This window comes from Lithobates pipiens, unplaced genomic scaffold (assembly GCF_037356315.1).
Source record: "Lithobates pipiens isolate NorthernLeopardFrog02 unplaced genomic scaffold, aLitPip1_a1.2 Scaffold_13, whole genome shotgun sequence".
NCBI lineage: Eukaryota > Metazoa > Chordata > Amphibia > Anura > Ranidae > Lithobates > Lithobates pipiens.
Window position 1 is genome coordinate 502,220,558 of NW_027507718.1, and position 25,263 is coordinate 502,245,820.

The window sequence follows — 25,263 nt, forward strand, 5'->3', positions numbered from 1 at the left end:
TAAAAAGAGTGAAAAATGTAAGGGGGTCTGAATACTTTCCGTCCCCACTGTACATATGAATGCTGCCTCTATTTACATATCAATGCAGACAGTCCAACACTATTAACCACTTGCCTACTGGGCACTTAAACCCCCCTCCTGTTCAGACCAATTTTCAGCTTTCGGTGCTCTCACACTTTGAATGACAATTACTCAGTCATGCAACACTGTACCCAAATGAATTTTTTGTCCTTTTTTTCCCACAAATAGAGCTTTCTTTTGGTGGTATTTGATCACCTCTGGGTTTTTTATTTTTTGTGCTATAAATGAAAAGATAATGAAAATTTTGAAAAAAAATCATTTTTCTTTGTTTCTGTGATAAAATTTTGCAAATTATTAATTTTTCTTCATAAATTTTGGCCACAATTTATACTGCTACATATCTTTGGTAAAAAATAACCCTATCTAATTTCTTACGACCTGAACAAGCCAGGAAAGTACAAATACCCCCCAAATGACCCCTTTTTTGAAAGTAGACATTCCAAGGTATTTAGTAAGAGGAATGGTGAGGTTTTTGATGTTGTAATTTTTTCCCCACAATTTTTTGCAAAATTAAGATTTTTTTATTTTATTTAAATTTTTTCCACAAAGTTGTCATTGTAATAGGTTATTTCTCTCACGTGGCATGTGCATACCACACATAATGCCCCAAAATTAATTCTGCTACTCCTTCTGAGTATTACAATACCACATGTGTGGGACTTTTCCACAGCCTGGCCACATAGAGAGGCCCAACATGCAGGGAGCGCCGTCACATGTTCTAGGAGCATAAATTACACTTCTAACTTGTTGACTACCTATTACACTTTTGAAGGCCCTGGAGCACCAGGACAATGACACGTGACACCGACTTGGGACTGATGACAGATGGCACTGATACGTGGCACTGATACATGGCACTGATGACAGATGCCACTAATACGTGGCGCTGATGACAGGTGACGCTTATACGTGCCACTGATGACACATGGCACTAATACGTGGCACTGATGACACATGGCACTAATGACACGTGACACTGATGAGAGATGGCACTGATACCTGGCATTGATGACACGTGACACTGATGACAGATGGCACTGATACCTGGCATTGATGACACGTGACACTGATAACAGATGGCACGTGGCACTGACAGGTGGCACTGATGACAGATAGCACTGATACGGGGCACTGATGACAGATGGCACTAATATGTGGCACTGATGACACGTGACACCGATATGGCACTGATGGCAGGTGGCATATTGTGGCACTGATGTGACACTGATGACACGTGGCACTGACAGATGGCACTTATACGTGCCACTGATGACAGATGGCACGTATACGTGGCACTGGGGACAGATGGCACTGAGGACAGGTGGCACTGATGACAGATGGCACTGGGGACAGGTGGCACAGATGACAGATGGCACTGATGACAGATGGCACTGGGGACAGATGGCACTGGGGACAGATGCACTGATGACAGGTGGCAGTGGGGGCAGATGGCACTGACAGGTGGCAGTGGGGGCAGATGGCAGTGGGGGCAGTGGGGACAGGTGGCAGTGGGGACAGATATTATATATACACAATAGTGTATACAGATATACACTATTTTCATTTTATTTTATTTATTTATTTATTTTTTACACTAACCGATGCATCTCTGCAGCGGTTCATCTCTCCCTCCTCACATGCTGTCTGTGTGAGGAGGGAGAGCCGGCGATGAGAGATGATCTCATATGTTTACATATGAGATCATCTCTCATTGGGCATTGCTGATCACGCTGTAAACGGCCGCTGTGATTGGCCGTTTACAGCGATCTGTGACTGGCTGTGTCCGGGGGACACGGCCACCACAGAACTTCCCTGATGTGTGCCCCTCGGCGGCACGCAGAGGGGAAGTTAGAGGGAGGATGTCCAGGGATGCCCTCCTAGCAGATAGTGTCCGCGCTGTAGCCGTCTTTTGGCTATACTGCAGGCGTGAAGTGGTTAACATATTAATGGTGTCGCTATTTACATATCTATGCTGGTTAGGTACATGTAAACACAGGGTCTGAAGGTGAGTCATCTGTACACAACAATAGGGCAGAGCTGGGCAGCATTAGTAACAAAAATTCACACTGAGATATTGGGAGCACAGGACTAACACTTCAAGAAGGGACAAAGGAATATAAACAGGGATAGTTGGCAAGAATGAGGCAGCTGCTTTGGGCCTCAAAACAATTGCAGGGCCCAGGGCACCTTCCCCTTTTGCCCTCCCTGAAAGACACCCCTAATTCTATGCATTAAGGTAAAAAACCTTCGTGCAGTACCCCCCCTCCCATATATTTTCTTGAGCTCCATCTCAATCCAACAATGTGCTCAACAGCAGAAGCTCTTCTGGGTCTCTTCCTCCTCATTGGCTGAGACAGCATAGAGAGCCATTGGCTCCTGCTACTGTCAATCACAGCCAGTGAGCTAATGAGGAGAAAGTGGGGGGCAGGGCCATACCACACTCTGTGTGTACATGGACACATACAGAAACAGCTCAGGAGTGAGCCTCTTCGGGTTCACCCATAGCAAGCTGCTTGCTATGAGCGGACCTCAGCAGGAAGGAGAGGCCAGTTGCACTGGCAGGGGACAGGGGAAGAAGGCAGGTGCCCCAATACTTTTGACAATATAGTGTATATCGGATATTTATTGCCCATCCTATAATGCCTAATTTATTCCATAACACATACTGTACAAATACAAAAGGAAATTAAAAAGCTTACAAAAACATTTCACATGCCCTTAATTACAACCATCACCAATACCAACTATGGTCCTATATTTTCTAATATAAATACATGGGGAGGGGGGCTGCAAAATGAGGTATACATTACTTCTAAATTTTACAATATACTGTAAATTATAATGAGGCCCCTAATCATTTTGCTTTGTCTGCACGGATCTTAGCATCGTCTTCTCACAGTGTTGGTCCACATGGCAGTATTGACTGTCCACCACATTCACCTGCCATGACACTTATGGACTTTGTTTCTTAGGGTGTAGTGAAGGATCCCCCTTGGAAAAAAGAAGATTGACTAATTTTTGAAGGTAGGATATTGTTAATATGTAGAAAGCTCTTTAAAGATTCTCTGTGCTTTATATTCTTTTAACTGCAAGGAGCTGAATTGAGGCTTCTCATTTGTCATCTTCATTTACAGGTGTTGTTAATTCTACATCACATATATAAATTCTCTCACTTGATCAATGCGAGAAGTGGAACAACGATGCCAGACACGCAGCTTCCCATGAGAGCTGAAATATAAAAGACCATTTTGCTTTGAATCACATCCAACCGCCCTTCTCTCAAGTTTTTCTTTTTTGGTTTCACAATTGATTAAACACTCTTACTGCTGTGGAAGAGTGGATATAGCAGACATTTATGATTTATTTTATTTTTTTAACAGAGGAAGTCAATAAACCATTGGTGGAATTATACTCTACCAGCCTTGCACACACAACAGACTATTGCTATGCTTTAAATATGTGTCCCTGGCATTTCTCAACGCTGGGTGCTGGTCACCATTGGTTTCATCTCCACCTCTCAGTCCATCAATGAAAAGAAAATCTCTGTATACTTTTCTTTATCCACTACAAAGATGCTCTGATTAAATGAAAAACATCAGTTTGGTTTACATCTTCTTTAAGCTGGTCATAAAAGCGACCATTACTTTCAGCTCCACTTCTTGTGGAAATTGCAGAGCAATCAAAAACATAACATAGTGATTTCAACTGACCACAAACAGATGTGACTAAAATTGCCCAGATTTTGCAGGGTGGCAAATTGTTATCATTTTGCCAATTTTAGCATGACTTTCACTTGCTTTCATTCAAATTTCAGTTCATCCTTTAGGTAAATGATACTTAAGCCTTCAGTTTATTTCCAAGTTTCAGATTTGAGATCCACCATATTCTAGTGGTCACTCAAATTTGGTAGATTGCTTAGTTCCTGGCAATTACTTGTGATTGCACTTGTGATTCTCTGTGGCACCAATGTTATTACAGTGGACTGAAATTGCCTTGTGTATAACCAATTGGCCCTTCATTAGGATGGGCTGCCTCACTATCATTTCTTGAAAAAAAAAATAGTTTACAGTTTATCTGCCTCCTACACTGCTGCAAGAGGCCCCAATTAAACTGCTTACTTATTCACCAGCCACTGTACCAAATTTTTGGCTGTTGTCTCTGAATATAACATTGTTTTTTTTTTCGTTTGCTTTAATAATTGCCTCCTCCCTGGAATATGGATTTGTGGTTGTGATTTTAAGGTGTTTTGGTGCAGCCTGGGTTGATATAATGTGGTACTTAAAAGAAGATCACAAGTCATGCCATATGATACGATGGGGCTGCTAACATAACATCTAAGATGACTTGTGATGAAGGAGGTTTTTAGAGGTAGATACAATGACTTAAAGAGGAAGTAAACTCTCTCACTCTGATGCTTCTTTTCATTTAGTCCATTATAATAAGTAATTATCAGACTATAGCCACTATAGCCACTGTAATCCAGCCGAAATCGCATATTACTTACTGTTTAAAGAAACGTTAAAAAACTTGTTTCCAGGGGTTAGGCAGCGACATCTTAAGTATTGTTTTCTGAGTCCACAGTGGAGTGTATTTCCACCCTTACATTGAGCACTTCCTGTACTGTTAACCAAGCCTCCATCCAACGTTTCTATGGCAACCCTGCTTCCCTGTTCATAGCTTACTTGTTTATTTCATAGTATTTACATGTGCCAATGTCTAATGTTTGCCTTTGTCAAACTTATCAGCTTCAGCTGATAAGACTGCAGTAATGGCCAAGTTTTGACTGTATGTGAGGTCACATGGTCGCATGGTGTGTAGGAGGAAGCTCTGAGTGATTAGCAGAGTTCAGTGTTGTGCCGTAGGAAGTCCTGATGACAGATAGATAAGACATAGAGAGTGTGCCGTAAATCAGGGGAGATCTGGGCATGCTCAGTGAATTCATTCTACAGAACAACAAGGATTACAACAATACTAAGCAAGTAAGGAGATATCTACAAGCAGTGTTCATTAGGGTTTTGTATGCTGATTTACATGGGACAAAGTTGTGGGGGAGGGTTTACAACCACTTTAAATATGTTAATAACATGTTATAATTGTATAGAAAGATTTTTGTTGAAATGAATGGTCTGGCAACAGTGTCTCTTAGCTTCTTTCTACATATGTGTTTTACCTGTGAGACATGGTCCATCTAAGCAGAGATCCATTCTTGCCAGAACCTAGGGGATTTTTTTGAATCCATCCATCCATACCATCCATACTGGAGACACTCGAGCGATTGGGCATCCATACTTGATGTGTAATTATCCCTGCTTGTGTGACTCATTGCCCTAAGGTACTTGGGTCCACACTTTTTGGTAAGCACAATATTAATATCCATGGTGACGGGCTGTTACGCTGGTGACCATCGGCATTTGTGATTTTTCATTTTCATTCCAAGCACCCTTGTGGATTTTGATTCCATATGGATACTTCTTTGATGCCTTTTTTGTGGACTATCTTCATTGTGAACTTTTCATTTTGCACTCATTTGGTTTGATGTTTTTATATACCCTTTGTGATATATGTTCATGTATATTATCACTTCTTGTATTATTTATCGCTGCACTTATGTGTTCCTAGTTTATACAATTTATGTCTATTGTGGTGCTAGCAGCTTCCTCTTGTTCCATTAGCGTGGTAACTTTCCCTCCCTTTTCACTTGTTCACTATGACTGGAAATGGATGGCAAACTCTCCAATGGGTATCCCTTTGAAGAAGACACGTGACAAGTGATGCAACACCTCTGGGGGAGCTGGTGACCTCATTGCCAGTGCCTCGTACATCTGGATTAGCTGTGATGAGGTGAGGAGCTCGCAGCTTGAATGCATTACTTGCATTTACACAAGATGTGGAAAGTGTGAGTGTAAAATTCTGATGTACTAAATAAATCTAATCTTAATGGTATTGTGCAATGAACTCTTCTTATATATTTTGAGCAACATTACGAGAAATTGTTTTCCGAGAGCGTGTGTCCTTTATTATCGGAGTTGACTCCCTTGACTATCAAATGAATGAATGAATGAATGAAATACTTATATAGCGCACAATGCGAACTGAATCGCCTCTAGGCGCTGTGGCGAGCTTTGATCATCTGCTAAAAGAGGAAGGTCTTGAGTTTTTTCCTAAAAGCCAGGTGATTTTCTTCCAGGCGGATGTTGATTGGTAGAGCATTCCATAGCAGAGGCCCTTGGACAGCGAATCTCCGATCACCCTTGGATTTATACCGGGCTTTGGGCACGAGGAGGAGGTTTTTGTTGGCTGATCGAAGACTGCGGTTTGGTGTGTAATGATTTATTTTCTCCATTAGGTATTGCGGAGCTTCTCTATGCACGCATTTGTGGGTGAGGCAGAGGATCTTGAACGTGATCTGATTTTTTACGGTTAGCCAATGTAAGCTCCTCAGTGAAGGAGAAATGGATTCCCAGGGTTTTTTTCCTGTTATCAGCCTTGCCGCCGTGTTTTGGATCAGTTGTAATCGCGCAAGTTGATATTGTGGTAATCCTATGTAAAGCGAGTTTGCGTAGTCCAGTCCTGAATTAATGATTGTTCCAACTACCACTGCTTTGTCATTCTTTGGGATAAAAGGGATGAGTCTGCGAAGCATGCGCAGTAGATGGTGAGATCGACTGACTACAGATCCTATTTGCGCATCCATTGACATTTGTGCGTCTAAAATAACCCCGAGACTCTTCGCTTTGGTCTTTGGGGAGATAGTCTGCCCAAAGACAGTTGGTGGAGACCAGGAGGTTTTGGTTGTGGGCTTATGATTTGGGTGTAAGATAAGAAGCTCTGTCTTTGATTGGTTCAGCTGGAGGGAGTTGGTGGTCATCCAGTCCTCTATTGATTTGAGGCAGTTTTCAAGTTGTTGTTGGTGATCTTTTTTTCCATTGATCTGGAAATAAAGTTGTGTGTCGTCAGCGTAAGAGTGGAAGCAGAGATCTGAGCATCTGATGATTTGAAGGAGTGGGCGAATGTAAATGTTGAAGAGAACGGGTGACAATGGCGAGCCTTGAGGGACTCCGCAGGTGACTGCCCGAGTTTCGGAGAGGAATTTTCCTAGTTTCACTGTCTGTGACCGATTTCCTAGGAAGGACGCGAACCAATGGAGATCTATGTCTTGGACTCCGGCTACTTCTGTGAGGCGGACGAGTAGAGTATTGTGATCTACTGTATCAAACGCTGCACTTAGGTCTAGCAGTATGAGGAGACACGGCTCTCCGTCATCTGCTGCTTCGAGGGCGTCATCCCAAATCTTGAGGAGAGCTGTTTCTGTTCCATGACCCGGGCGGAAGCCTGATTACAGCGGGTCCAGGAGTTTGTGAGTATCCAGGTGAAGTTGTAGCTGATGTACTACAGCTTTCTCCATGATCTTAGAAATGGTGTTGAGGCTTGTAATCGGCCTACGGTTGTTTGGATCCTGAGGGTCCAGGTTTGGTTTCTTGAGTAGAGGTTTGACAATGCCTTGTTTGAGGATGCTGGGAACAATCCCTTCGTGGAATGATCGGTTTATGAGGTGGGTTATGGTTGGAGCCACGATGTCGGAGCATTCTTTCAGTAGTTTTGTGGGGATGATGTCAATAGTTGAGATACTGTCACGCAGTTTATTAATGATGTTTTTTGCGGTGTCTACGGTAATTGGGGATAGTGAAAATTTTGGCGGTTGCGGTATGTTGGTGCGGACATCCTCTTTATGTTTTTGCTGGCTGAGGTTGGATGTTTTCTTCTGACAAATTGTTTCCCTGATGGTTTTGACTTTATCGATGAAAAAATCCGACAGTTTGTCACAGTAATCCTGGGATTCGCTTTCTGGGGGTTCTAGACAAACCGGATTCATTGATTGATTAACCAGTTTAAACAGTTCCCGTGGTTGGTTTGCGGCCGTTGAGATTGTATATGAGAAGTGGTCCTTTTTGGCTTTGAAGATTGCTTTCCGATAATTCTCTGTCAGACCTTTGTAGTTAAATAGGTTTTCCTCGGTGGGATTTCTTCTCCATGTTCTTTCCGCTCTTCTGCGTTCTTGCTTTAGTACGGAGAGGGAGCTATTAAACCATCCAGCATTTTTCTTCCTGATGAGAGCCCTGCGTTTTGGTGCTACCGAGTCTGCTGATTGCAGTAATGCCTTGTTCAGGGAGTTGAGTGTTTCCTTCGTAGAGTGGTTTAAGGTTATTGTAGATATTTTTTTGGACAGAGTGGTTTTGAAGGCTTCGGAGTACAGTTTTTTATGCGATCTGGTCCAGTGCGTTGTTACAGGTTTCCGTTTTGCGTTGGTGATGTTGGTAGCGATTTTAAATTTGATGGCGTGGTGATCCGTCCATGGCAGAGTTATGTTGTCGAGTATGTTGACGTCGATGTTCTGTTTGAAAATGAGGTCCAGGGTGTGTCCTGACCCATGCGTGGGAGTCTTTATCAGTTGCTGTAGACCCAGTTCTTCTAGTTGATTGATGCAGGCAGTCGCGATGGGGTCTTTAGGCTCGTTTGCCCAAAGGTTGAAATCTCCGAGTGCCAGGAAATTTTTGAATTTTAGGGTGTGCATTGCAAAGGATTCCGTGAGGGGTGAAAGAAGATTGGACTTTGGTCCCGGTGGTCTGTAGCACAGTAGAATATGAGTGGTGTCATGGGGTGTTGGTTGAAAATGTAGCGTCAGGGTTTCCATAAAAGACACTGGGTTCTGAGCTGATGGTTTAGTGAGATCAAGGTGACCTTTAAAGATCACTGCTAGGCCTCCTCCTTTTTTCCCTATCCGGTGTTCGGTTATGATCCTGTAGTTTTCCGGCACCAATTCGGTGAGGATGGTGTTGCAGTCAGAGGTTAACCAGCTTTCGGTGATGAAGAGGCAGTCTACATTGTTCTCGATGATGAAGTCGTGTACTTCCAGTCTATGTTTGACTGCAGACCTGGCGTTAATCAAGGCGCAATCTAATTGTAGTGGTCGAGTAGATGTCTTCCTGTGGTTGGGAGCTGGTTGTCGTCCGGTTTTTAATAGTTGTTCTCTTTGAAGTATTTTTTGTATGGAAGATGGCAATGTGGTGTTGATGTTCCTTAGTCTGTGCAGAACTTCAGCTGAGTATTTGAAGTAGCACATGGTTTGTGGATGCTGTTGATGGTACTATGGGCCTAAGATGATGATCCTGATCAGGGTATTGAGGTGGGGCTAGGTATCAGACTTGCCGCCGTGCTTGAGGCTATTAGCGCGCAAGTTGATCAGGGGATGCCTATATGGATGCGGAAGGAGTTGTTGTATTCGGTTGCTGGCTGTTCCAGCTGCCTTTACTTAAGGTTGAGGTCTCCGCTTAGAAAAGAAGTCTGGCTGTGATCTGGAATAGTCGTCCTAGGATAGCGTAAAAAATGGAAAGGAGGCCGGAGGTAGGGGTATGCTAACCTATGGTTGTTCCAGAGGAAGGCGAAAAACCCCCTGACAGTAGCAGCCAAATGCACCAGTGGGGCAAAAATTCCTTCCTGACCCCCGTAGGCGGTCGGACGGAGTCCCTGGAACAATCGCTGGGGGGGGGGAGTGGAGGTGTGAGCTTACCTGGCTGCGGATGTCCCCTTTAAACACTCTGGTTCTGGTGAATCTGGCTTGCTGTCAGCCTGACGTTTCTGGAAAGCTGTCTGGTTGCCCCTTGCAGTGGGATCTTTAAAATGGAGGGGAGGATGGAGGTTAGAGACTCCTGTCTTAACTCCTGTTTTCAACTCCTGGTTATTAACTCTCCACTTGTGTTCAGAAAATCCACATGCAAGCCACAATCAGGGAGCAAGCTATCAAAGATATTCCTACACTTTTAAACAAGGCTTGAATAGACCCTGGTGGGGTTTTTTTTTAGGTGAGCGGCCAATTCACTCAAAGGTGGATGGTGGTGGTGATTGCAAATTTATGTTAAAGCATGAATTTCATTTTTACCTGCAAGTGAGTAGGTTATCTGCTTTCTTCAGAATCATCACAATGTTTGGACTTTCCTTGCATATTTTGACATTTATTTTTTTAAATTTTTATGTGTTTTTCAATTTCTCACTTTATTTATAGTCACTTAAGCTATGGAGATAATATACAGCTTTCAGTGTTATATAGTTTACAATGTTAAATAAGCACACCATTATTTGCATATCTACTAATTATGAGTGTGAGTTCACTTATTAATTGGAAGTAGTTGTGTCCGGGCTGGGCTCAGCCCTTCCATCTCTGAGCTGGCTGCTCAGCTGTTGGCTAATTGTCAGCTCCTATCTCTCCAGATGTTACTCAGCTGTTGATGATATCCTGCTCATCAGTCCTACCTACTTAAGCCGTCCAGTCCAGAGGATCTCTGCCACCGCCTTGGTCAACATCAGAGACTCTCTCCTGCATTCCCGTTAAAAACTTGCTTGGCTGACATCCCTTCTGGCTCCAGATCCTGCTTGCTGTTTTACTATGCTCATCTCCAGCTCCCTGATGTTTGGCTTGTCTGACTATCCATTCTGGTTCCTGAACTCTGGCTATGTTTTGACTATGTTTGTTCTATTTACTTTGATTATTAAACAAGTGTGATTTAACTGTACTTCTGTCTCGGTCTGAGTTCATGGTTTCTGACAAGTTGTTCTTTTTCACTTTAATATAATTCACAGTTTGAAGTATAATTACGTAGCAGCGCACACCTTTTTTGTATAAATTATAAACTCTCCAATGGGTCACAGCAAAAAAAACATCAGAAGTTCTAATTTATCCTGACTCCATCCAAACTAGGAGGAAAAAAGTTTTGACGGGCGTTCCACCTAATATTTTGTTTTTAAAAATCTAAAAATTTACAGTTGGTGTCAAATACCTGACCCGGCAATACAGATTATGTTGGCGAGGCAAATTTTCAACAATTTGCGCATCTCTATTTATGTTGAAGCTGCTGTAATCACTTTTTTCCAGGCTGTCCTGGATATCTAGATGTTGGATGTAAGTTCCTCAGGCTATATTTCCGAAGTCTTCAAGTCTTTGCATTAAAGCTTTTAAAAAAAATAAAAAATTCTCAACTTGCAAACTACAGGCCGAATTTTATTATCGGTCTGGAAGAACTCTTCTGATTAAAGCCGACTCTGCTGAGATGCCAGTGAGTTTGTCACATTGATTTACATTCATTCAGGTACGATAAAAAAAAAAAAAAAAAAAACTGCGCCGAGAAAAAGACCGCATGCATTTAAAAAAGGCTTCATGTTTTCATATACAGTTTATAAAAGCCACCTCATCACTTCGGTACAGCTGTACAAGATGAAAAGCATTAATTATTTATCTTGCGGCTGAGATGAATTAGGTATTTACGTGTTCTTGTTGTGCGCTGACTAATTATCGGTCCGCTTGTTCGGATTCCTGACTTGTCATGGTTCACTGATGTGTGTGCAAGATGTCCAGTTGGAGAGGAATGCTGAATATTTATGCTTCCAAATGCTTCATGTTTGTCAGCAGAGACGAGTCCTCTTTTTTATGTACAACGTCAATTATATTATCGCAAAACTAATTTGTGTTTTAATGTTGGGGGAAGCAGGCATGAGGAACTGAAAGAAACTGAGAATAAATAAAAACTTTTTGCCAGTTTTCATCACTGAGTAAGGTTCAAGGTTTGAATGTGCTGATTTTAACTAGGGGCAAAGCTATGTCTCTTGTCATCTTTAGATACAAATTGTTACAAAGATGAAATGCAGGCAGAAGGAAGAACTAGCACTTAACCCAGTTATGTATTTATTCAAAATTCCTAAATATATGTTTTAAATAAGACTTTTAGAAATGCCTAAATTCTGTCTTAGACTAGCTATTAACTGTTTATATGATACTAAAAACATGAGCAGCATCAGTGTGAACCAATCAAGATATACACTACAGTTGTGCTCATAAGTTTACATACCCTGTCTTTAATTTTGATTGGGCCATGGGCAAACATTTTCTTGCCCCCCCCCCCCCCCCCCTTATTCTGAGACATACAAAAAAATAGCAGATAGACTCAAAATCAGTTTACTGCAGGAGATCACGCAGCGGTTGCAATTGTTTGCCAGAGGTTATAGCCTATCCTAACGCTCACTGGCTGGTTGCTAGAGGTTACAACACATAATTTCTGCTTGACGATTGGTTGCTACAGGTTGTTGCACATTATTAGCGCTCACTGATTGGTTTCTATAGGTCAATGCACATCATTACCTGTCGGGGCTGGCTTAGCCCTTCCTCCTCTGGGCTGGCCGCTCAGCTGTCGGCTAATTGCCAGCTCTCTTCTGTCTCTTCAGTTACCAGCTGTTCCCGATGATGCTCGTCTGGCCTGCCTATATAAAGTCTTCCAGCTCATTTCTCCTTTGCCTTCACGTTTGGTCACATCACTAGGAACCATCTCCTGCTGTTGTTTCAAGACTGGGTTGCTAACATCCCTCCTGGCTTCCATCCTGCTTGCAGTTGCTCTCCGTGGGTCCCTGACGTCTGGACTGGCTGATTACCTGATCTGGTTTATGAACTTTGGACTGGCTGACTACCCGATCTGGCTACTGGACTCTGGCTTGCTTGACTACGCTTTTTCCTATTTATCTTTTTATTTTTATTAATAAACAAGTGTGATTAGATTGTACTTCTGTCTCTGTCTGTTTCATGGTTCCTGACTGTACGTGAAGGCCATGAATTCAGAAGATACAGTCAATCCACTTGTTGGTAATTTTTTTTCGGATGAGCAAGATCACCTCATGGATCAGTTTGCCTTGGCGTTACAAATGCTCCTGAATCGCATGGCTCACCTGAAATCCCCCACGGTGGCTGCTCCGGTACAACCTGAGTCGCAGGCCGTTCCTGCTGCTGCGCCAGTCTCTGTGCAGGCACCCGCCTCAAGTTTTACCTCTATAAGAGGTATGTCTGGTTCTGCTCCGCTTCCCCAGCGATTTGGGGGCGATCAAGTTCAATGCAGAGGGTTTCTCAATCAGGTTGAGATATACTTCTAATTGCTGCCCCAGGAGTTTCCCACGGACAGAAGCAAAGTAGGTTTTGTGATATCTTTGCTTTCTGAGAGAGCCTTGGCTTGGGCTAACCCTCTATGGGAGACGCAAAAACCTGTTGTCTTGAGTTAACCTCAGTTTGTGGCCTCCTTTAAAAGGGTTTTTGACGTTCCCGCACACGCTCCGCTTCTGCTGCCAAGTGCCTCATGTCCATCAAACAGAGTACGAGAACTGTTGCCGACTACGCCATTGAATTCCGTACCCTGGCAGCAGAGGTTGCTTGGAACAATGAGGCCCTTGTGGCTGCTTTTTCTCATGGTCTCTCCGATTCCATCAAGGATGAGATAGCAGCCTGAGATATACCCACAGAGCTGGAGAGCTTGATCTCGTTTGCCATCCTCATTGACTCCAGACTCAGAGAAAGACTTTCTCTTAAGGAATGCTTGCGGAAGCCTCCTGTACGTTTGCCTCTGAGCTTTGTAGTCCCACCCATGCCTCCTGGTACCGAGTTTGTCAGCGAAGATGAACCCATGCACCTGGGCTTCACGCGTCTCTCTGCGGATGAGAGAGCCTTTAGGAGGAGGGAGAGATTGTGCCTTTATTGTGGCCAGGCAGGTCCCTTTTTGAAGTCTTGTCCTACCCGTCCAGGGAACGCCCGAACCTTGGGGTCCTGTCATGGACAGACCTTAGGTGGCGTTGTTTCATCCCTAGTTATCCAGAAGGATAAGCCCCTGGTTTTGGTCACTCTTTCTTGGGCTGAGTCGTCCATCGAGATACAGGCTCTAATCGACTCTGGGGCTGCAGGCCTGTTCGTTGATGCTGCATTTGTTTCGCAGCACTCGATTCCGCTGCAGCTGCGTGACACTCCACTTGTCATTATGGCTCTTGACGGGAGACCTTTACAGCCTGCCCATGTGACTCATGAGACAGTTCCATTGTGCATGGCTGTAGGGGCTCTTCACCATGAGATAATCCAATTCCAAGTTATTTCCTCACCCAGATTTCTGCTGGTTTTTGGTTATCCTTGGTTACAGAGGCACAACCCCTCTTTTGATTGGCTCCATACTGAAGTTCTCTCCTGGTCACCACAATGCAGTGAGACATGCTTCCTGAAGGTATCTAAGGTCCTGTGCACCGCTTCATTCCCCTCCCTGCTGGAGCAGTACCGTGATTTTGGCGATGTCTTTGATAAAGGTCAAGCCGGTAGTTTGCCTCCACACCACCCTTATGATTGCGCAATTGACCTTCAACCTGGTGCCATACCTCCTCGTGGCCGGGTTTACCCTTTGTCGGTCTTGGAGGATAAGGCCATGAAGGAGTATGTTGCTGACACACTTTCTCGAGGTTTCATCCGCAAATCCTCGTCTCCTGCTGGTGCTGGTTTCTTCTTTGTGAAAAAGAAGAGTGGTGAACTGAGACCTTGTATAGATTATAGGGGTCTCAATCGTGTCACGATTAAGAATGCCTACCCGATTCCATTGATTACTGAGTTATTTGACCGCCTCAAGGGAGCAAAGGTTTTCACAAAGCTTGACCTGAGAGGGGCATACAATCTCGTGCGCATTAAGGAGGGCGACGAGTGGAAAACTGTGTTTAATACCAGAACAGGCCATTATGAATACCTAGTAATTCCTTTTGGCCTTTGTAATGCCCCGGCAGTTTTCCAGGAATTTATTAACGATGTCCTCCGAGATTTGTTGCAGTTGTGTGTGGTGGTCTATCTCGATGATATCCTCATATTTTCCAAGTCCCTGGAGAGCCACCACACAGATGTCTGTCGTGTACTTCAGAAACTAAAGCCGCATACACACGGGCGGACTGTCTGGCCAACTAAGTCCGTCAGACAATCCGACAGACAGTCCGTCCTACTTTCGAATGAACGGACTTGACCACACACGATGAACAAACAGTCCACTGAAAGCTTGCGCGATGACGTGTACAGCACGTACGACGGCACTAGAAATACGACGTCCAATACACTGCAATGCAACCTTTCGCCGTGTAAATCCTTTCTGAGCATGCGCCATACTTAGTCCTTCCAACTTGCCTACTCATGAGCGGACTGTCCGCTGAAACCAAAGTTGGACGGACTGTATTACGGAAATTCCGAAAGACTTAGTCCGCCAGACTGTCCGCTGAAAAAATCCGCTGAAGCCCACACACGAGCGGACTGTCCGCTGAAATGTGTTTCAGCGGACTAAGTTGGACAGACAGTCCGCCCGTGTGTACGCGGCTTAAGAGACAACAATCTCTATTGTAAACTGAAGAAGTGTGAGTTCCATCGTGAACAGGTTACATTTCTGGGCTATGTCATTTCCACTGCTGGTTTTCCAATGGACCCAGAGAAACTTTTGGCAGTCCTACAGTGGCCTCGACCCGTGGGTTTACGTCCTCTGCAGCATTTCCTGGGCTTTGCCAATTACTATCGGAAGTTTATTCGTAACTTCTCGTCTCTGGACAAGCCTCTGACTGATATGACCAGAAAGAACGGTAACCTACAGAGTTGGTCTCCGGAGTCCATTAAGGCCTTTGAGACTCTCAAGGCTCCCTTTATTTCTGCTCCTGTGTTGGCACATGCTAGAAGTTGATGCTTCTGAGACATTGCCCTTCTGTCTCAACGTCCTAACTATGAGAGCGCTATGCATCCGTGTGGCTACTTTTCCAAGAAATTGTCATCTGCTGAGTGCAATTATGAGATTGGTGACAGAGAACTGTTGGTAAACATTTTAGCCCTGAAAGAATGGAGACATCTCCTTGAAGGTACCACTGTGCCCGTTCTTATTCTTACTGACCACCAGAATCTTACATTCTTGTCTGAGGCTAAGTAACTCTCTCCCAGAAGGGTGCGATGGGCTCTTTTCTTGTTGAGCTTTAATTACATTATCTCATTCTTACCCGTTACTAAGAATGTAAGGGCGGATACCTTGTCACGACAATTTTCCTCCACTTCCAAGTCGGAGTGGGTTCCAGTTCCTATGATTTCTCCTGATCGTATCTTAGCTACGGTTCGCACCAGTCTTACTTCTCCTTTGGGTGACAACATTTTTGCTGCTCAGGTCCATGCTCCTCCTGATAAAACTTGTGACCGCTGCTTTGTCCCAGAGAGTCTTTGTACTCCAGTGCTCCAGACTTATCATTCTACCAAGGCAGCTGGCCATCCTGGGAAAGAATCAACTCATTTGGGCCATTTCCCAACAATTCTGGTGGCCTAGTCTACGGGCTGATGTTACTGCTTTCATAGCTGCCTGTCCCGTGTGTGCTCAGAGTAAGACTCCACGACACCTTCCAGTGGGCCTCCTACAACCCATACCCAATGGAGAGAGGCCCTGGACTCACCTGTCTATGGATTTCATTGTGGAATTGTGGAACTCCCAAGGCAACACTGTTATCCTTATGGTGGTGGACCGGTTCTCAAAGATGTGTCATTGTATTCCACTTAAGTTGCCCACCTCTAAGGAACTGGCTTCCATTTTTGCTCGGGAGATCTTTCGCTTACATGGGCTACCCAAGGTGATTATCTCGGATAGGGGCAGTCAGTTTGTCTCCCGGTTCTGGCGAGCCTTTTGTGCACAGTTGGGAATCCAGCTTGCGTTCTCTTCTGCGTATCACCAGCAGTCTAATGGGGCCGCAGAACGAGCTAATCAGTCTTTGGAGCAATTCCTACGTTGCTATATTTCTGACCATCATAACAACTGGTCTGACCTATTACCTTGGGCAGAGTTTGCTCACAACAGTGCCTTGAATTCTGCCTCCCGATTGTCTCCATTTATGACGAATTATGGTTTCCAACCTTCCATGTTGCCTGACTCGTTTGTTCCGGAGAGTATTCCTGCATTAGAGGAGCATCTCTGTGGTCTTCGTTCCACTTGGGTACAAGTCCAGGAGGCTTTGCGTCATGCTAATGATAGGTACAGACTCCATGCTGACGGCAGACGCCTGCCAGCGCCTTCCTACCAGGTTGGGGACAGGGTCTGGCTGTCATCTCGCAACCTCCGGCTTCATGTTCCCTCACTGAAGTTTGCACCTCGGTTTATTGGGCCTTTCCGTATCCTTCGCAGGATTAACCCAGTAGCTTACGCGCTGGAACTTCCTCCTAGTATGCGCATCTCAAATGTGTTTCATGTCTCCTTATTGAAACCGTTGGTCTGTAACCGATTTACCACCTCGGTGCCACGTCCTCACCCTATTCAGTTTGAGAACCATGAGGAGTATGAGGTACAATCCATTGTTGACTCCCGTAGATTCCGTGGCCGCATACAGTACCTGGTGCATTGGAAGGGGTACGGTCCGGAGGAACGCTCCTGGGTTTCATCCTCTGACGTACATGCCCCTGTCCTGCTCCGCGAGTTCCATAGATGGTTTCCCCTCAACCTCGGTGGCCCTCCGAGGGAGAGGGGTCATGGGGGGGTACTGTCAGGGCTGGCTTAGCCCTTCCTCCTCTGGGCTGGCCACTCAGCTGTCGACTAATTGCCAGCTCTCTTCTCTCTCTTCAGTTACCAGCTGTTCCCGATGATGCTCGTCTGGCCTGCCTATATAAAGTCTTCCAGCTCATTTCTCCTTTGCCTTCATGTTTGGCCACATCACTAGGAACCATCTCCTGCTGTTGTTTCAAGACTGGCTTGCTAACATCCCTCCTGGCTTCCATCCTGCCTGCAGTTGCTAAGCAGGTCAGACAAGCTGGATAAGGAACAGCTGGTAACCGTGGAGAGAGATGGGAGCTGGCAATTAGCTGACAGCTGAGCAGCCAGCCCAGAGAAGGAAGGGCTAAGCCATCCCTGAGAGAACCCCACACCAAAATGTAAAAAAAATGGCGTGGGGTCCCCCCAAAAATCCAGACCAGACTCTTATCCGAGCACGCAACCTGGCAGGCCACAGGAAAAGAGGGGGTATGAGAGAGCGCCCCCCCCTCCTGAATCGTACTAGGCCACATCCCCTCAACATTGGGAGGGTGCTTTGGGGTAGCCCCAAAGCACCTTGTCCCCATGTTGATGGGGAGAAGGACCTCATCCCCACAACCCTTGCCCGTGGTTGTGGTGGTCTGCGGGAGGGGGACTTATCGGAATCTGGAAGCCCCGTTTAACAAGGGGACCCCCATATCCTGCCCGCTGTGTGAATTGGTACTGGGGTACAAATGTACCCCTACTATTTCACAAAAAAAGTGACAAAAGGGTTAAAAAACACAAAAGATGTTTTTTGACAAGTCCTTTATTAAGTTTTTCTTCTTTTCGCTTCTTCTTTCTATCTTCTTTCTTCTGGTCTTCCTTCGGTGTTCTTGTTGTTCCTCCATCCTCTTCTTCTCCATCTTCTTCTTCATCTTCTTCTTCCTCCGCTCTTTTCGTCCCACATCTTGCTCCAGCTTCTTCTCCACTCCATCCACACGATCCGCCTCAGTGGGAGTCTTCAACCGTGTGACTCTTTGATTCTTCTGACAATTCTTAAATAATGGTGGGTGGGGCCACCAGTGATCCTGCCTTCCTCTGAAGCACAGGGACTTCCCTATGGCTTTCCCCGTGTTGTCAGAGGGGGGCGGGGTCACCCGTTTAGTCTTCTCTGCAGACTCCATAAAAGAACTATTGTAGAGCTATACATGCGGGCATCTTTCCATACTGTCAACACGTTTCACAGCCAGTGCTGCTTTCTCAGGACAGAACGGTGGCAACATAGTATCATAACTATATATATAAGAATAATGGGGATTATTTACGAAAGACCGATCCACTTTGCGGTACACGTGCAAACTACAAGTGCAAGGTGCACTTGAAATTGCAGTCGCTGTAAATCTGAGGGGTAGAGCTGAAATGAGGGGAAGCTCTGCTGATTTTATTATGCAATCATGTGCAAGCTAAAATGCTGTTTTTTTATTTTCTTTGCATGTCCCCCTTGGATCTACAGCTACTGCACTTCCAAATGCACTTTCAGTGCAAATTTCAAGTGCACTTTGCACTTGTAGTTTGCACTTGTAGTGTAAAGTGGATTTGCCTTTAGTAAATAACCCTCAATATCTGACATGCAACTAGTGAGCCCCTTCCATACAGCTGTTGCATGTGAGATAACATGGGTATATCATTTGTCTACAAACTATACACTAAGGCCGCGTACACACGCGCGGACTGTTGGCCCAACTTTGTCCGTCCAACAGTTTGAGCGAACAGTCCGCTCAAACTTAGCATGGACGGACATGGCCACACACGACGGACGAACAGTTTGCTGAAACCGTGCGCGATGACGTGAACGGCACGTACGACGGGACGAAAAATACGACGTCCTATACACTGCAATGCAACCTTCCGACGTGGAAATCCTTTCTGAGCATGCGCGAGACTTAGTTGGCCGAACAAGCCTACACACGAGCGAACAGTCTGCTGAAACCTTGTTTCAGCGGACAGTTTTTCGGAATTTCCGTAAGACCTTGTTCGGCCAACTGTCCGCTGAAACTGTCCGCTGAAGCCCCACACACGAGCGGACTGTCCGCCCAAACACTGTTCAGCGGACAAGGTTGGGCGAACAGTCCGCGCGTGTGTACGCGGCCTAAAAGGTATCCTTCATTCACATTATGGAAACTTGGGTTACTTCATAACACTAAGCATCTTACTGTGTCTAGCACCAACAAAACTCACGTGCTGCCCATGCCAAGCTCTACGAGACATCTGCAGAACATGTCTCTTCAATATTCCAAGAGAGACTCCACCTGATGTTAAAGCCACCAATAATCCAACATTAGATGGACTCCCATAGAATGAGCAGTTTCTCACCACCCAGCAAGGTTGCTTGTCAATTTATTTAAGGAAGGATGCAATATGACTTACCTCCTTGTAAATGAAACCTTCATGCAATTCAATATGCCACAAGGCACATAGAAGAGAAACATCATTTTTGGAGGAGCTGCCCTTCAATCTGATGCACAATCTAAACTTCTTCCTGCATGTGTAGAAAATCACACCTAAGCGATTATATTCTCTTGAGTTTCAAAATTAGCATTGCACCAGTATAAGGACAGCTGAAAGGCATAGCACGAGCTATTTGAAATCGATCTGCAAATACTGTAAAAGATACAGGTTGTGGAGAAAGCATTGAAGTTATCCTAGACTTAGATACTACATTTTAATATCCCTAGCACAGACATGAAAACTATACACCAGTTATGCCCTATACACACGGTCGGACATTCCGACCCCAAAATCAGTTTTTTCAGACAACTTTTGGCCAAAGCTTGTGTTGCATACACACGGTCAGACAAAGTTGCCGGAAAATCCAATAGTTCGGAACGAGGTGACATAAATCACGTATGACAGGACTATAAAGAGGCGAGTAGCCAATAGCTTTTTTCTCGTAATTTTGTCTGAGCATGTGTGGCACTTTGTCCGTCAGAATTCTCTACATACGATCGGAAAAAATCAGATCGGATTTTGTTGTCGGAAAATTTTAGATCCAGCTTTCAAACTTTTTCTGTCGGAAATTCCGATGGAAAAAGTCTGATGGAGCCCACACACAATCGAATTTTCCAACAACATAATCCGATCTGACTTTTTCCGTCAGAATTTCCGAACGTGTGTACAGGGCATTAAAATATCAGAATGCTTTTGGTTTGTGCAGAGTCTGTGGAGGTAATCCAGAACATCCGCTATGCAAACTCATTGGCCACCATGCTGCCATACTTTGCATTTTTGTTGATAAAGTAAAGGGAGGAATACAGCGAAAAAGAAAAGAATTTGGGACTTTAGATGAGGCCTCTGAAGTAGGAATCAGAGGTACCTCCATCCCAGCTTTTGTACAGCAAAAAAGAGAGAAAGGGTTTAGGACTTTGAGTGAAGCATGCAGCTGGAGAGCAAGTAGGCACTGAAGGTTATCAAAATTAATTTTATTCCATAAATACAACATACAATACAATACATTACTGGCACAGAGATACATTGAGACCCTCAAGCCATCTAAAGTTGAGTTGCATAATTTATAATATGCAATATAAATACATAAACATTAGATACAATTGTATATGACAGTGATATGCAATTAGCGGACCTCCAGCTGTTGCAAAACTACAAGTCCCATCATGCTCTGCCTCTGGGTGTCATGTTTGTGGCTGTCAGAGTCTTGCTATGCCTCAGGGGACTTGTAGTTCTGCAATAGCTGGAGGTCCACTAATTGCATATCCCTGGTATATGACATCCCATACATTAGTGATAAAATAGTGATTGACTGTAAACATAAGGTAGCAGCATTGTTAGCTCAAACAACTGGATCTATAACCTTGATTGTAGCATCTATAGCTTGTGACTAACTCATCAGGAGCAGACGCTGTGGGATGTCTAAAAAATTGAAAGGTAAACAGTGAGTAAACTGAACACACATGGGATGGGGAAGGGGGAATGATGGAACATTCACCCATACTTACAGGTCAACAATGAACATGGAGTGTGGGGGTGGATGCCAAGGTGAAGCTGCGGACAATTGTCTCCCACGGGAGCAGAGGTGGCAAAAACAATGACAAAGCAATGGGGAATCCTGAAGGGTGAGCTGTGGCTGGGGGAGTGGACCCCACCAAAATTCATGGAAGAATACAGCAAGTTATCAGTGTTCAGGAGTCAATGGGTCTTTGCTTTTGTTGTACCAATTTTAACATTTGTGGACACCAGAGGGTTTAAGATAATAAGCATTCCTGGAAACTCTCTGGATCTTGCTCGGAAGGAAGGAAGGCTTGCTCAATAGGAAGGCTGTCCAGCCCCAAGGACTTTCCCAATGGAAAGGAACCAATGACCAAAAGGACCTCCTCCGATGTTATTGGGTGTACTAGCATCTCCCTCTTATTATCTGTTAGCCAGCCCAGTGCAACTGAAGTGCACAGTGCACAGTGCAATTCTGTTGACTGGAAATCAGAAGACAACTGAGATGTGTACAATGTCTGATAAAATTGCAGAAAAGTCTCCAGAATTTTAGGCTGTATACAGACCATATCTCCAGAAACGGTACATATTTCCAAAATCGGAATACTAGGTTGTTAATGTTTAACCATCATGGCCAAAAAACTACCATTTTGATCTCCCTGCTTAAAGAACTTCTGTTTATTTTGGCATAAATCCAACCTTGTGACTTCCGCCATGTGTAGATGTAATGCCCGTTTGCCATGGAATAAAGTATTAAAATTAGACTCTGAAGGATCTGCAGCATGTTGGCCTGTTTTTTCATCCACTATAAATTTCAAGACATCACTCCTTACTTGCTGAGGCTTATTAACCGCTTTAATAGCGAATATATACTGTCCTTGTGTAAGCCTTAAAGGCATCCTATTTTATTTCTGAAGTAGACGACCCTGCATTAAATTCCCAATACTGTTAAAAGGGATGGAATTTTATTAGCCATATCCGGATGTGAAATCCAGTGAGTTCCCAATCTATATATCTCTGACCCCACAGAAGAAACACAGCCAAAACATATTTACCCTGGGGGTCAAAAAATACATCTTCCACCATACATGGCAGTGATCTACTAATCAATATCGAAACCCCTCTAGAAAACGTGGAATATGTGGCATGTTATGCCTTCAGGGAGGCCCGCAGTGGATGGACTAGGAGGGAAGTAATGGAGGGTCGGGCATGACAAGGATGTTTAAGGGAACTAGAGGGTTAACATCAGGTGAATAAGCAGAGGGGAGGAGCTGGTGGAGAGTTTGAGGGATGGGGGCGGAGCCTTATAAAAGGTGGAGTGGGCGGAGCAAAAGTTCAGTTCGACGGAGGGGACAGAGAGAGGAGGCAGTTTTCCCACCCTCCCTCCCTATTTTAGGTGTTGGGGGTGCCGGTGTTGTTTCTGTTCTTTTCCAGGTGGTGTTGATCGGATGTCATGACAGCTGTTCGGAAGAAATTGGGCGTTGGCGGTGTGTGTCTGGTGGTCTTTGACAGTTGGCGGTAAATCAGAAGTCATCTGATATGGGGTGGGGGGCCCATTGCTAAGATGAGTCCCTCCGGTGTATTCCTGAACGTTGGATGGAATACCGTTATGGTTGTCACTGCAGAGGTTGTCTCCGAGCGGTCACAGCTGGAGGCCTGGAGAAGTGGGAAGTGGGTACCGCAGTGACTTGTTTGGCTGGTAAAGTTATGGGTCACCGTCAGAGATCACCAGACCGGGCATGTTAGCTATATGCTATTCGTTGCCAGATGTGTGTTATGGTTATATGTATATGGTTATAGTTATATTTATATTTATATGGTTTGATTATTTATATATAGAGATATATATATATATATATATATATATATATATATATATATATATATATATATATATATATATTTTTGGTTGGAGTATTTGAGTATTGTAATAAAGGCTGTTATGGCCATTTTACTCCAAAGCAAGGTGTGGTCTCTTACTTATGGGGGTACATGGGGTGGAGGTTGGAGTGGAATGGGTAACAGGTAAAAATGGGACCTTTAGACTACCCTGGTCATGTATCCAAGGCTTCTTAAGGGTCAAAAGCTTGCTCCCGTAAGATGAGTTTCTTGAAGTAGCACTATATGTGGTAAGTAACTTTTCAAATATCTAAATAACAATGCTCTTTTCAATTTTGAGTTAAGGCCACAAACATTCCATGACAGAATAGAAAAGACCTCTTGGTCACTAGACATTATCAATTCCCTATTTTGTAGATCTATAACTTTTGCGCAAACCATCAATATACACGTATTAGAATTTTTTTTTTTTTTTTTTTACCACAAACATGTAGAAGAAAACATATTGGCCTAAACTGATAAAGAAATTTGATCTTTTAAATTTTTTATATTTGATGTGTTTTATAGCAGAAAGTAAAAAATATATATATTTTTTTGCAAAATTGTTGCTCTTAATTTGTTTATAGTGCAAAAAAATAAAAAAACAGCAAAGTTGATCAAATACCTTCAAAGAAAGCTCTATTTGTGGAAAAAAAAGGACATATTATTTGAGTACAATGTCGCACGACCGCACAATTGTCAAAGTAATGCAGTTCTGTATTGCAAAAAATGGCCTGGTCAATAAGGGGGTAAACCCTTCTGGAGCTGAAGTGGTTAATCAAATTTGAACATGTTAGGAGCTATAGGACTCGTTATGAGTCCTACGTATTGTGCATGGCATACAGTATAAACAAGACATCCATTTCGTTGCTTGCTTCCTTGTCTTTTTTTTCTGTAGATACGTGCCTGCTAATAAGCTAAATAAAAGTCAAGAATCATTAAATTTTTCCATGAATTTACTCAAGAAAGTAACTCCATCTGTTTAACATCTTTCACTACAAAAAAATGAGACTTAACTAAAGCAGCGAAAGCAAAGCACAGCTTCATATTCCTAATTTGTGTATAAATCGGTAGGCATCTGTTTAGGTTTCAGAATCATGAAGAACATCTGCAACCATCAGAGGTATTGAGATTAACGCTGCATTCCAGCCAGGCTGCTCTTCTGATAGGTTGCTTTCAAAGCCAACCGTAAAATAAAGTAAACCTTTTGCAAACTCAAGCAATTCAAACTGAGCTTGTGATGAACAAATACATAAGAAGAAATTACTTTCGGTATAAACAACATGTCGGAATAGTTAATAAAAGTTGGAAAATGTATGTTATATGCAAATCTTGTCTTATCCCGTAAATGTTGCACTTGCATTTGCTACTTGCTATTCTCTGTGCCTCCCTATTGGTCAGTGAGGAGGTGTGCAAAGTGTTGCAGTTTGTTTTCTTTCTAAAGCAGCCACAGCCTGAGCAGAAAAGACTGTCTTCTGCCAGCATGCTGCTATGAAGTACCCTGCTCCCAGATTGAAAACAGTGGTCTGTCCACGGAGGTCTGACACATCCCCTGCTGAGTCAAACTCTTCAGTCAAGCGATGAATCAGACCTCTTCAGAGAGACCACGGCTTTCACACAGAGAGTGTAGCACCCTCTAGTGTGCGCTGCTTGAATTAAAGTAGCAAATTATAGTCTGGCCCAGGAATAAACCTGAGTTACTGAATCTGGGTCAGGGTTATTAGAGGGCAGGGCTGGATGACTCATCTTGGCAACTCCCTGGTGCTTCCCCGTTTCCAAAATGGTTGTAGAACATTTTGGAAGATAGTGGGTGGAAGCTAGGAGGGGTTGCCCTAAATCTTTAGGGACCCTTAGCCAATCCCCAGGTTGGGGGCCTGGCAAGAAACTAAGGAACCTTTAAATAGACAGAAGCCATGCCAGCAGGGGAGTCGGGTGGAAGATGGAGAAGAAGCGCTGAGGAGAG